Below are 13,071 nucleotides of genomic sequence, written 5' to 3' on the forward strand. Positions count from 1 at the left end.
AAAATAAAACGTGCTTATGGATGAATAGGAAATTACTGAGCAATGGATTTCTCCAAGATCCACACTGTATGACCCACCTTTTTCATAAAACCTGGCATGTGTGATACGTACTGCAGCACGGTATGTGTGCCCCATTCTCGATGAATGTCAGGGTGTTACTGTACCTTAGGAGCAGTACTGGGTAAAAAAGGGTGATGGTTTGGAGCACAAAGAGTTTTGACGCATTCTGGTAATGGTGAGATGAGCAACTTCTTAAATACACCAACAAAATTAGTTACTAGGTAGATCTACTTATAAGGTACTCGATGCCGTAATTCAATTTCAGGCAGAAAAGCAGCCCCTTGGAAGAATCTTGATTTGCTCTTGAGATATTGAACAGTTTTAATAAGCCTTGACATTCAGTACCACGTTCATAATCCCTGTAATTATTCCTTCCTACTCCAATAAGAGTAGGCAGTGTACAGCACAAGTGCTGAGGGATAGTTCTGTTTCATGCTTGAAAGGAGGAATGTGTCATACAAAGCACACTTTGTACTGAGCTGTGGGAAAAGAGGTGAATGGGAGGCGAAACCAGAAGCTTTAAGAGCAGTTCAAAATGTCGCTTCCTCTCTGCCTGTCTCTGGGGGCACTTCTGAATGAATGAAGAAACTGCACAAAATGAGACACACACAAAGCTGGGAGAGCTTTTGGAAGAAATCTCTTCTCCTGTGGCTCCCACCTCACTGCAAGGGCAGGTATCTTCCCATCAGGCAGAGCTTGTGCTAGGCATTCTGCCCCTTCCCTGCCTCTGCTTCCTTCTTGGAGAGGAAGCGAAGTGCTGGAACTACCACAGTAACAAATACAGGGAATTTAGTCCTGAAAACAACCTACCACAGGACTAGGAGAACATTTGTGGGCAGCACTGGTGGCTGCACTCTTCTACATAGGTGTAAGTGCTGATGATTTTCTTCTTGTGCTTTGCTGTCAAGAAATGCGTAACTGGTACCTTTTGGAAAGCAAAAAATGAAATGCTCAAAGAAAAAGGACACAGTCTGTAGCATTTGCCACCTTAAGAAGGAGAGGAATCTTGTATGGAAAGTTGGCACTGAACATAAAATTAATTTAAGGAATATACTTGAGCACCCGTAAGGAACTGAATGAAGAGGGAGCAGAAGAGAAGGTCCAGTCTAGTGGGGTCAGAAAGTCTTTGTGGTGAACTACTGCTAGAAGAAAAAGCGGAATTCAACTTCTGTAAAGGAAATTAAAACGTAAGTACAGACTCCTTCACTATAATAAGAGAACAAGGGAAAAAACACGAAGTGGGAGGAGCAGGAAGCAAATGTAAGAAAGTATTTTCCAGAAGATTGACATTGCCACCCCGTGGCCTGTCAGTACAAGGATGGAGTGATGCACATCCAAAGGCCAAAGGTGTTCCTGCGGTCAGTGTCACTCACCGCTGCCTCTCGGAAATGCCAGTGGGAGGTTGGGCAGCCCGGGCAGTGCCCAGCCTGAGCTGTGCATCATTCCCTCCGCAGGCACCACGGTGACCCCACAGCTTCCCTTACGTGGCACCACGCTCTGAACAGAGGGGACTCCTTATGCCAGGAAGAACAATCTGGTGACTCACAAGGTCAGTGCTGGTCTGCTCTCAGTTATCACAGCACATAACATTTCCTTGAGGTTTAAGCAAATGTAATAGAAATCTCTATGTGGTTTGTGGGACTGTGCTACACAAAGTACTTGCATTAACCTTTTTCTGTGTGGCTTTCATTGCCTGAATGGATGACATGAAGCTCAGCAGGGTTACAGTCCTGAAGGCACTTTGTGGGTCCTTTTGTCAGAAGCCTGATCTGACTTGACCACTTTTGCTTTAGTTTCAGTATCTGCTCAGTAGGCAAATTAATAGCTAGCATAAACTCCTCTCCAGCCTTGCCAGTCACCTCCTCTAACCTCTACACTATTCTGGCAGCCAAATCAAAATGCAAGTCAAAAAAACCACCCTATTAGGGAATGTGAGCAGACCACCATATGGAAAACAGAAGAAAGTAAAAAAGGAGGTTCAGGGTGCCTTGGCATATATATGCAGTGCAAAGAAAAGGAAACAGCATGAGAGAAAATACTGACTTGTTCAACAGCAAATGTGAGACACCTGGATCATTTTTCACACAGGTACACATCTTCGTAGGTGTGCACATGACTGTCATCAACTGAACTCATCCCAACCATATTTCTTGGGAAAATTTTCTGCAGAGAAAGTTATCTAAAAGTTGACTGAATTATCTGAAAAACTACATGGAATTCTATGAGAACATGTGATAGAAGAGAAATACTGGTTAGCTAAATAATAAAACAGATAAACCCTAACTTTTTATAAGCTACTGCATTGTATAGATGAAATGAGAGTTTTGCTGTCATAGTTGATCTGTGCTAATTACAGCAATTATAATACTTGCAGAGAAGGAAATTTGTGAAAAGTATATTAAATGTTCAGCACTCAGCTGCTTGTCAGCTGAAAGGAAGGCAAGTTAATTGGATGTAACAGTCAATCCTCTTTCTGTTGTTAATCAGTGGTTAATTATAATGTGCAGCTACATGGCCATATGTCACTTGCTGTGGCACAAGAGTAATGTGTCACATTATTGATCACTGCACTGGAGGAGCTGAGAGCTGCTATACCCCTGTGCTAAATGCCTTACAGAGAGGTGAGTGCTTTCAATGTTGCATAAAATCAATCTTCATTCAAAGTGTAGGAATTAAAATTAGGCCATATATCCTACCAGAATCTAACATACATTCAGTACATTGTATTAGTCTGATTTTTGAATGGTAAATAGTTGTAAAAAAGTCATTTTTTTATCATTGAGGTTGGAAAGAACCTTTCAGATCATCGAATCCAACCACTGACCTAACACTGCCAAGCCCATCACCGAACCGCGTTCCCAGGTGCCACATCTACGTGTCTTAAGTACTTCCAGGGATAGTGACTCCAGCCCTTCCCTGGACAGCCTGTTCCAATGCTTGACAACCCTTTCAGGGAAGAAATTTTTTCTAATATCTGATCTAAACCTCCCCTGACACAACTTGAGGCCATTTCCTCTTGTCTTGTCACTTGTCACCTGAGAGAAGAGACTGGCCTCCACCTTTGCTCTGGAGAGCAATGAAGTTCCCTCTGAGCTTCATTTTCTCCAGGCTAAACACCCCAATGTTGCTCAGCTGCCCCTTCTAAGATTTGTGTTTTAGACCTCTTACCAGCTTCATTACCCTTCTTTGGACTGAAAACCAAAATAAAATAGATGAAGTGGCAGAAAGATCTAGGAGTAGGCACAATTACTGAGAAGAGAGCTATTGCCAAGTGCAATTTTTCTGTAGGCTTCTTGAAACTAGCACAGCTGTCCCAAACTGATTTAATGTTCCTGGGTATCTGGAAATTGACTACTTTTAATCTGTAACAGCTTTGTCCACTAAAAAATGCAGAGTTGTCTGAAGGACTGCTTTTCTTAAAAGTTTGTTGTCCATTTGATAGTTTACTTGTGCCTGCTCTAAAATACCGCTTAGAAACCAAGCATGGTTTTCAAATTAGCGTCCCATAGAAATCGATCCTCTGTCTCTCCTGTCCTGATGGATTTTCAGGCTCCAGGGCTGGCCTGTGTAGGTGCAGATACCACAAATGAGCGTGGGAATGAAGACAAAGCCTTAAACCTCAGAGGCCGAGTGTTGGGTACAGCAGAGTCCAAAACCATAACCTGCAGCTCCTGGAACTGGAGATAACGGCATAGTTATCACAATTAAAAAAAGATAGTAAGGAATATGCACTAGAATATACTGCCAGATATTACTCTAACTTTCCCCTGAGTAAGCACTTTTAATCTGTGAGGATCAAGCAGAATCCAACAATGTGTATGAGGTAAGAAGAGCAGTACAGCATGGGAGAGAAGGTGGCTTACTGAAGCTGGTCAGGCTAACAGTGAAAGGGAGGCACTTTCCAACACAGATCCATTATGTCTTCCATTCTGCTTCAGGTAGCTCAGTGCTGGACATGGGATGCAAAAATGTCATGTTTTCTGATGGCAGGAAAACCATTATTAGTCCAGTTCACTAGACCGTGCAGACTGTAGCCAGTGTGTTTAATCTTTCTCCTGTAATAACTAAATAAAAAAGTGAGAAACATGGTGAAAAGGGGAGTTGAGTATTTACAACATTTAATTGTTTGAAGGTGAGGAAGTATCCACCTACCCTTATTTATAGGAGAAAGGATGCTACTTAAACATTTATCTATCCACCTGTGTCTGGAAAACAGGGAGTTGGGTATCTACCTGAATATCTGCATGCACTTACACTGAGGACTCCGAAGCAGGGATAAAAAATTAAAGGAAGATTAAAGGGTAATTATTGCTTTGCCCATTTAGACTAGAGCCTTTGATGTCACATCCTCCTCATGACAGCTGCAGCCAGAAAGGCTTGCTCCAAAAGGAGAGCACAGCATTGTTCTGATTTCAATAGATCAGATACAGTGTTGCTTTCTTCTATCACTATTCACAGCACTTCATGGGAGGCTCCAGCATCCTTTCAAAATATTTCCACTTGCCTGGAATGAAGGTGGATGTTCTGTATTCTATCAGCAAACATCTTGACTTCTGAATTCAGTAAGAGTGGCAGTGTTGATGCCAGTGAGAGCAGAATGTCCTCCTTCATCTTAGACTGTTTTTTTATTGCACCCACTTTAAACTTCCTTTTTTAGGTCCACAGTTTCCTAAAAGAACATCACTTGCATGCAGATTATTATTTGAAAGTCAATGTCTTCCAAATTTGTTTTTTTCAGGCCAACATTGAGCTACCTCATGGAACCAGAGCTTTCGACACACAAGCTCTGAGCTTCTGTAGTGGCCTGCTGTTTGGTCCTACATCTTTAGTGCTGTGGCTCTGGTTTTGGAGCATCTCTGGAGGTCACCTTTCAGCCATATGATGTCTGCTCAAAAGGTGTATCAGTCATGTGTGCCTCTATGGTGTAAGAGCCCTCTCTAATTTGACTGAACTTTAGGTTGCTCCCCCTCACCTTGGGCCTCTTAGGAACACACGAGCAGAAAAGCAGAAAATTCTGGGCCTCTCTGCTCCAAACGGCCAAGGTGAATGGCATTTCTGAGAGGCACTTTTACTTCTCAAAGTGCAGAAATCTCTCCAAGAGCTGGGATTTACTCAAACACCAGACTGTCTGGGGCAGCATGCCCAGAAATGTTGGCATTTGAGTTGAAAATGTAAGTGTTTATACATCCCACTTCCTGCATTTGTCTGTGTAGTTATGGTATGGATCTGCTTTTTCAGGCAGAAACAAAAATACCATTCCACCTTTTCCCTTTTACTCAGATGGTGTTCTGCAATGTACGAAATAAGGAGTCCCTCTGCATAAGGAACCATAAACTACCATTTATGATGCCTGTGAAGGAGGGAAATGGAATATCTCTGTAGAAGAGTCAAAAAAGACACGACAGCACTGATACCACTGGCAGCCAACACAGACATCACAGTGTTACAGCTTGAGGTAAATGGAATTTGTCCTCTTTGCATGATGCACTGCATCTTTTCAGATAAGAGAGTCTTCTAACAGTGTTTATCAGACTTTTCACCTTTCCTCTGTCTTAACAGAAACTCAGCTGCCCTGAGGTGAGTGAGAACAAACCAGAGTTTCTGACAGTAGTGCAAACCTGCCTCTGGAGGAAGGGAACCTATCCCACTAATTAAAGGTATTCCATAGTTCAGGTGTCAAGGCATTTATTCCATAATTTCAGTTTCTTCTCACTGGGTTGGTCAGGGCAGATAGTGTTGCTTACTGAACAGCATTGTGTTTTTTCTAATGGTTTGTATTTCACCTGCCAGACCTAATCATGACCTTGCAATCAGAGAAACACTTGCCATCTATACAGGGCTGGGAGGAAGCATGATGTTTTCTTACACAGAAATGCCAGAATTTTAAAATGATCTGTTCCTAAATGGGACTCCTACAAGGAAAGCATGTCAGAAACCCTAGTATGTGCCTTTTTCATTGTTTGTCTATGTGTTGTATATAAAATATATAGAAGGAAATTATCTCAGGTTGGATGGGACTTTGAGGAGCCTGGTCTAGTGGAAGGTGTCCCTGCCTATGGCAGAGGGGTTGGAACTAGGAAATCTATAAAGTTCCTTCCAACCCAAACCGTTCTATGATTCTATGATCCTATTCCATCTCCTGTCCACTCCTGACAGCTTCCAAAGACTGTGCATGCACCTGCATTCTGCCCTCATGGTCAAAGATCTGCCCATGACTGTTTTTGTATCACCGTCACACAAACTTCACAAGACAGCTGTTAGAGGTGCCAGTCTCTTTCAGTCAGCTCCCTTCAGATTCCTCTCTTGCAATTAGTCAACAAAAGCAGTATTTAACATGTACCTATATCAGCAGATGATAGAGCACCCTTTCCCTCCATAGCCAGAATAACACACCAAACCTTTTCCTTGGCTTGTGCCTTATCTGGGAGATTTGATAGTCTGAGCTTCACTTGCAAGTGATGCCTGGGCCAGCCTCTTTGCATCGTACTTCTATGCAGGCAGGTTCACGGGGCTTTTTTTTAGGGTTTTCCAATGAGCTTCCTTATTTTTTAATGAAAATGTTTATGTGATGGCTTCAAAACAGCTGTTACACAGCTGAATGAGAGCTCAGTACATTTTGGCAGTGGCTCATGCACCTCTTTTTTCGAGCTCCTGGTTATTGCCTTGCTGCCTACTATGGAGCTGCAGCAGAACTGAGACTGAGCACTTGTGGTGTGGCTGAATTACTGTCAGTACCCAGTGCCCGGCTGCTTTCACTTATGAAACTTCTTAATCTTCACTTATGAAACAGCTTAATGAAACTTCAGCAGTGTAATTTTGAAGCTCTGTAATTTAGTAATGCCTGCATTAAGACTCTTTATCCTTGAAGATGATCTAGAAAGTGGATAATTCATTTGTGCTGGGTTCCTGTGACCTGTCTTGCCTGGCAAGTCAGAAGTTGATGTTGTTGGCTATGAGCATGGAAGTCCTGAGCACCTCCAGTGGAGCAGCTTTTGTTGTCACCACAGGCTAGGCTGGACATCTTCCAGTCAGGTCATTTCCTTCCTCCAGCAGGTCTTGGTAGTCAACATGACTGAGAGTATCCCTCAGGTCACCTACCCTGGTCCAGCTGTGTGAGGGAGCAAATTGGGTTTAAACCTATTTTTGCACATCACTTTTTTTACGCCCCAAATACATAACTTATTGCCTGGCAGATAAAATTCTTAGCAAACCAGGCTTTCCCCCTCTCCAGTGCTCATTTTTTGATTTGAGTGCCAAATATACATGAAGGCAGAAGCTTGGCAAGCCTTCTAGCATTGATTGTAAGAGAAAAAAAATACAGAGCGAATTTCTGTTCTTGAGCTCTATAAATCTAGAGGCACTCCAGAGAAGACACTTATGAGATTGTGCTGGATTGAAGACATTTTAGATAGAAAATCCAGTTCGTGATGTCAAAAATGATAAAACATTTGCATGTTTGGACACAAACTTAGTGTCTCAAAGACTTCACACTAATCAGGCCTTTGGTTAGCATTGCCAGGCACTGATCTCTAAGTACCATCAATTCCTTACAGCACCTGCTCTCTTTCCCTTCAGTTGCTGGGAGGGAGCAGCTCTGTTATTCAGTGCTGAGCATGTCACCAGTCCCTGCTAAATTAGCAAGTGTAACATTCTCAAGACATTTAGAAAGACTGGCTCAAGGTTACAGCAGAGGCCAACTGGTTGGGGAGCTACCAGTAGACATTCTGCAAAAGTCTGATCTGAATTTGAAAGAATAAATATATAATTGTGTCAGAACAAATGTGATACATGTCTAAGATTAAATACAGCCAGCTCCCAGGTAACATCTGATTAGAAAAGGCTTTTGCAGTACTTAACACAAGGACTTTGAGCCTCACTGGCATCTGTCTGACAAGGTAAATGGACATACATATTACAGCTTATTTTAGTGTTACTATGGTGAGGGAGAAGGACAAAGATATTTATTTCTCCATGAGGTTTTTACTGGGAAGTGCAAAGGGCCATACAGTCTGCTGCCCTAATCTCATCATTAATAGAAGTTGATATGTGAACCCTATCAAAGCTTGTGAAAGAAAACACATCCAAATCTCCCTTTCTGCATGCTACAGCCCAGCCTCATTGTAACTGAGCCCTTCTAGAAGTCTCCTTCTCTGGCACTACAGATCCAGAATAGTGCGGGGTGTTGGAAGGCATTATTCAAGTGTCCCACCAACTCTGACTCATACTGTGACTCTGGCTAAGTCCATATTGTCCTTGTATCAGGCTGACACATAATTTCCTCATTTTTATTGTTCCAGGACTTACAGCAGACTTTTTCAGCCTTCCTCCTTAATTTTCTTTCCAACCCTTTGTTTTTCATGTGGCTTTCCATGGAGTAATTTCTTTCTTATCAATAACTAATCAACTATGATTCGATAATTGCTTTAGTGCATGGGTTTCCTCAAAGATGTTTAAATTCCATGTCAAGAAATGCTGTACAAACTCCCTCTGTGTTGGGCAAACCAGCCATTTGGAAAAGCTATAGGAGGAAATGATCATCTATATACTCGTAGATAAATTGCCACAGAGTTTGTTACTACGCCACATCTAGGAAGGAATGCAAGAGTTAGAGCAAGTCATGAGCATCTCTGTCCCTCTGTCTGTGGGGGAGTTAAGATATGGTCCTCAACAAGAATGACTGTTCATTTGTGTAACAGTGGGAAATTGATGTAACAGAGGAATCAGGGTGAGAAAGCTCAGTGTGAGATCTTATGAAAGGGGAGAAGGTATTTATTTACAGAATCTTTAAGCAACTTGATTTCATGCACTCACACTCATTTTGCTGTAGTTAATTCTCTGACACTCGTATATTCTTAATCACCAAATTGTAGAGTTCCAGAGGCCTGACCAGGATTCCTTGAGCTTGACAGAAAGGAACAGGGATGCTGCTGCCACGCCCTCACTACAAGCCCTTGACTAGGGACAACAAAATGGTTTCTGGACCAATCTGTCATTTCCCTTAGGAGGCATCAGCTGGTATGTGGTCACCTTTTACCACAGAATCCTGTTTACTTTGTTCTCCATATACGATTGGAGAATGCTGCCCATTGCTTGTTTTTCCCTGTTTTCAACACATGTGTTTTCCAGGCAGGATAACAGGAAAGGCAAGGCATGCCTGACGCTGCAGCCTTGGTACCATCCTCCTGGGATCAGGATCCTGGGTCTGTTGCTGACAGGTCATCTGTGTCATGGCTGTTTTCAAAGTGCAGATCTTTGGCCTTGACATAAGCAGAGCAATTCCTTAATTTTTCCGCTGGGAATGGTTTTCTGTGTTAACAAGTGTCCATCCTGTTAACCCTCTGTTCTGCTGTTCCTGCTGGTGCTTTCACACATTTTCATTCATTCTTAATTCACATCATCCTTCGCTTTGCTGTTACAAATCTCTACAACTGCTGTAGACATTCCTGATGCCCTTTTATTAGAATTCATAATCTCTCTAAAATACCTAATTTAATGCCCCTCCCCAGTCTTTGACAGCACACAGATGAATGCTCTGCTGAAATGTAAATGGAGCTTGTAAATGTAATATATCATACTTGGTGAAAGAAACTCTAAAATTTGGGGACACACACACTATATGTGCTGAAGCACAGACTTCTTGAAATGCTGAAATATGTGTGAAATAATGAAAACACTGAGGTGGCCAATATAAACAGCTTTAAAAATAACAAAATTATGCCTGCCAAAATAGTAATGGAAAACTGATAGTCTGTATTTCCCATGACATGCTGGAAGATTTGAACACACTGCTCCCACTGATGTCATGAAGTTACTGCTCTAAATTTACTGTTAGTAGGAGAAAACCAAGCTGTTCCTGGTTTAATACCTTTTCGCTTGTTCCCAGCAATAGAAGGGTTATTGCTGACAGGAGGCAAAATGCTGACTCTACTTAAAACCTTGAAGCTGAGGTTTGCTACTCCTGACCAGTGCTGCGTATGAAGTTGAGTTAGCAGTCAGTGTTTGGCGTGCATGAGACCTTTTGAAATGTGGGATAGCACAGTGAAGTCACTAATTAGTCTTTTGCAGGTGGTTATTAAAAGCCAGTGCTAATCAACTGCAAACTGACCAGTAGGAGCTTGCATGCTCCTGGCTTTCAGCATTTTTTTAGCTACTCACTATTATTTGAAAGTAGAATCTTAAAGCCCGTTCTGTTAGTAACCTTGTTCTTCTTTCGTAACTCATTTAATTTGTGACACCGAGGCTAAAATGTGTTTCTGGTGTCAGTGACTTGTGACACGGATGCAGGTAAATGGGACAGCCTGAGAACTCCAGCTGCATTAAGGGGAGAACAAAATTGCAGATGTATGATACCGTACCTTAGAGAGAACAGAACTTTACTGATCTAGCAGTTTACTCTATGAGTTCTAATGCAGAGGAATGTTTTCTAGGGACAGGTATTTGGTCACCCGAGAGCACTGGAAGTTGCAATGCTGGATTTATTAGAGTTGGAGATAAACCAAATTTTGCACAAGCTGGAACTTGCAGGTTTTTTCCTAACGCTGCGATCCAATAAAAAAATGGAAGTTAAATGTCGTTAAGATGCCACAGAAGAATGCAGTAAGAGATGCCACACACTGTCCTATGTACAATCTTAATGCAGAATCCTTGTTCTTGATTTAGCATGCAAACATACAGCCACGGTCTGTGTCAGTTTTTGTAACCACACACTTTCTGTCTTTTTCAGAGCTTGGACTGGACTCTGGTACAGCACTCACCACAACTGTACATTGTACAGAATTACATAAAAACCATTTTTAAAAAAAATTTGTTGGGGAAATCGGAATCAGAAAATTCAGGACTATCTGTTCCTGCCTCTACTATAGAACTCCTATGTATCAACCTAATTACTCCAATCAAAGTGCTCCTAATTTTCTAATGTCAAATATTTGCTAGGTCATTCTAGGGAGCTGAAACACTGAGGACTTCCATGTGGCAGCTGAAGTTTGACTATATGTGTCTATACGTACTTCCTCAGAAATGGTGCTGGTATTGACATCCAAGCTGGCTCATTTTCAACTGATTCTGATAAACCTGCAGTGTTATGTACATTTATGTACAAATAATGTGTAAGTGTCTATACACATGTACATTGAATCATAGAATTGCCTGGGTAGAAAGGAACCTTAAAAGACCATCTCGTTCCAACCCCCTGCCATGTGCAGGGACACTTTTCACTAAACCAGGTTACTCAGAGCCCCATCCAACCTGGCCTTGAACACTTCCAGGGATGGGGCATCCACAACTTCTCTGGGCAAACTACTCCAGTGCCTCACCACCCTCACAGCAAAGAATTTTTTCCTAATATCTGATATATGCTGTCAGTTTGAATCCATTCCCTCTTGTTCTGTCACTACATGCTCATGTATTAAGTCCCTCTCCATCTTTCCTGTAGGCTCCCTTCAGGTGCTGAAAGGCCACCATTAGGTCACCCTGAAGCTTTCTCTTCTCCAGGCTGAACAATCCCAATTCTCTCAATCTTTCCTTGTAAGAGATGTGTTATATCCCTCTAAATTATCTTGGTGGACTCCCCTGGACTTGCTCCAACAGGTTCATGTCCTTCCTGCACTGATGACCCCAGAGCTGGATGCTGTACACATATGTGTGTGAGCTGCAGGATTTTCAGAATGAAAACAAGCTAGTTTGGGTACCAATAGCATTCCTGTGGTAAGCACAATCTTCCTTGTCAGTTATAAACCAATTCTTTCATGACAGGGGCACTAGAACTTGCCAGGTAGCTAGTGAGAAATATTTATGCCTTAGTGTTTTCTTCAGCCTTCAGAAGTGCTGGTTACTATGCAAGTGCTGAAGGCTTCCTCTGTCAACTGAGTATGACCTACTGAGAAGGAAGAATACAACCTTATCAGAAAATTGATTAAATGTGTTTGCCTAGGACTCCTATGTTACAGTAAGATGCCCATGAAATGACCATGGAAAAACAGTTTTATTCAGTGCACTTAAAGTGAAACAAACAGTAGTTTAGAAAAGGCACTGTAGCCATTGGGCCATTACACAGCAAACATGGCAAGTACTGAATTTAGTATAAAAGCATCCACCAACCAGAGAAGCAGAAAGAAGAAAAATATGAACAGCCCTCCCCACCAGCCCCCAGTGTGAACAAGGTTAAGAAGCATTTGTGCAAATGGATATATTTCTGGCTTGGAGCCAACTGGGGAGAGAAAGCAATTGCTATAGATAGAATCCCAGAAAGTGTAACAGAAGTTGCAGCAGGCTGTTGGAGGCTGAAGTATGTCAAGAATGAGATTAGCAATTAGTAATTCCAGGGACCTTTAAGTGCAGTCTGCTCACAGGTAGCAGACTTCACAGAATTCTAAACATGGAAGCAATTGCTGGTGTTCTTCTACTACTTGTAAGTAAGTAAGTATAAACATTTTTGATTTATTAAGAGAAGGATACTTCAACACACATTTAAGGGTCCTGGCCACTTGAGAGCAGCAGGCTTTAAATTCCACAGATGTAGAAGTATCTTTTCCCTGTCATTAGAACTCTTGCCTCTGAAGGAACATTACCAGAGGAACTGATCTTGATCAAATACAAATTTTATACATGGCATATTCCAATTTTTTTAATCCAGAACTAAGTTCACTTTTCCAATAAAATACTATTGTATTTTTTTTTTTTTTTTGCACAGGCACACAACAGCATCATGTTCTCTATTCAGACAGTACATACATCTATCTCTTTGTTTCCATGTAAAGAAATATAGGGACAGGCTTTTGGCCAATCTGCCTATAGCAACAGCTGCTGCTCTAATACAGTTATTTTGCGTTATCTGTAACGCCCTCTGTAACTCAGTTGGGCCTGCTCAGCACAACAAACACAACTGTACATAACAATGATGTGTTTCTGAGGTAGTAATATCTTCACTGCTCTTAAATCACTAATTTTTTGAACATTTCACACATCTATTACAAATAAAAGGGGAAGTTGGGTACAAACAAAATATACACCATC

At 41.8% G+C, this 13,071-nt stretch overlaps 1 long non-coding RNA gene across 1 annotated transcript; it reads left to right on the forward strand.

The window, feature by feature from the left end:
• The first annotated feature begins 458 nt into the window (after positions 1 to 458).
• On the forward strand, positions 459 to 11,290 carry LOC125325931. Its single transcript, XR_007203619.1, has 6 exons — positions 459 to 1,247; positions 1,515 to 1,609; positions 5,341 to 5,515; positions 5,620 to 5,717; positions 8,931 to 9,075; positions 10,784 to 11,290. It is a non-coding gene; the product is annotated as an uncharacterized LOC125325931 (long non-coding RNA).
• The last annotated feature ends 1,781 nt before the right edge of the window (positions 11,291 to 13,071 follow it).

Source organism: Corvus hawaiiensis, chromosome 1, assembly GCF_020740725.1.
Source record: "Corvus hawaiiensis isolate bCorHaw1 chromosome 1, bCorHaw1.pri.cur, whole genome shotgun sequence".
Taxonomy (NCBI): Eukaryota; Metazoa; Chordata; class Aves; order Passeriformes; family Corvidae; genus Corvus; species Corvus hawaiiensis.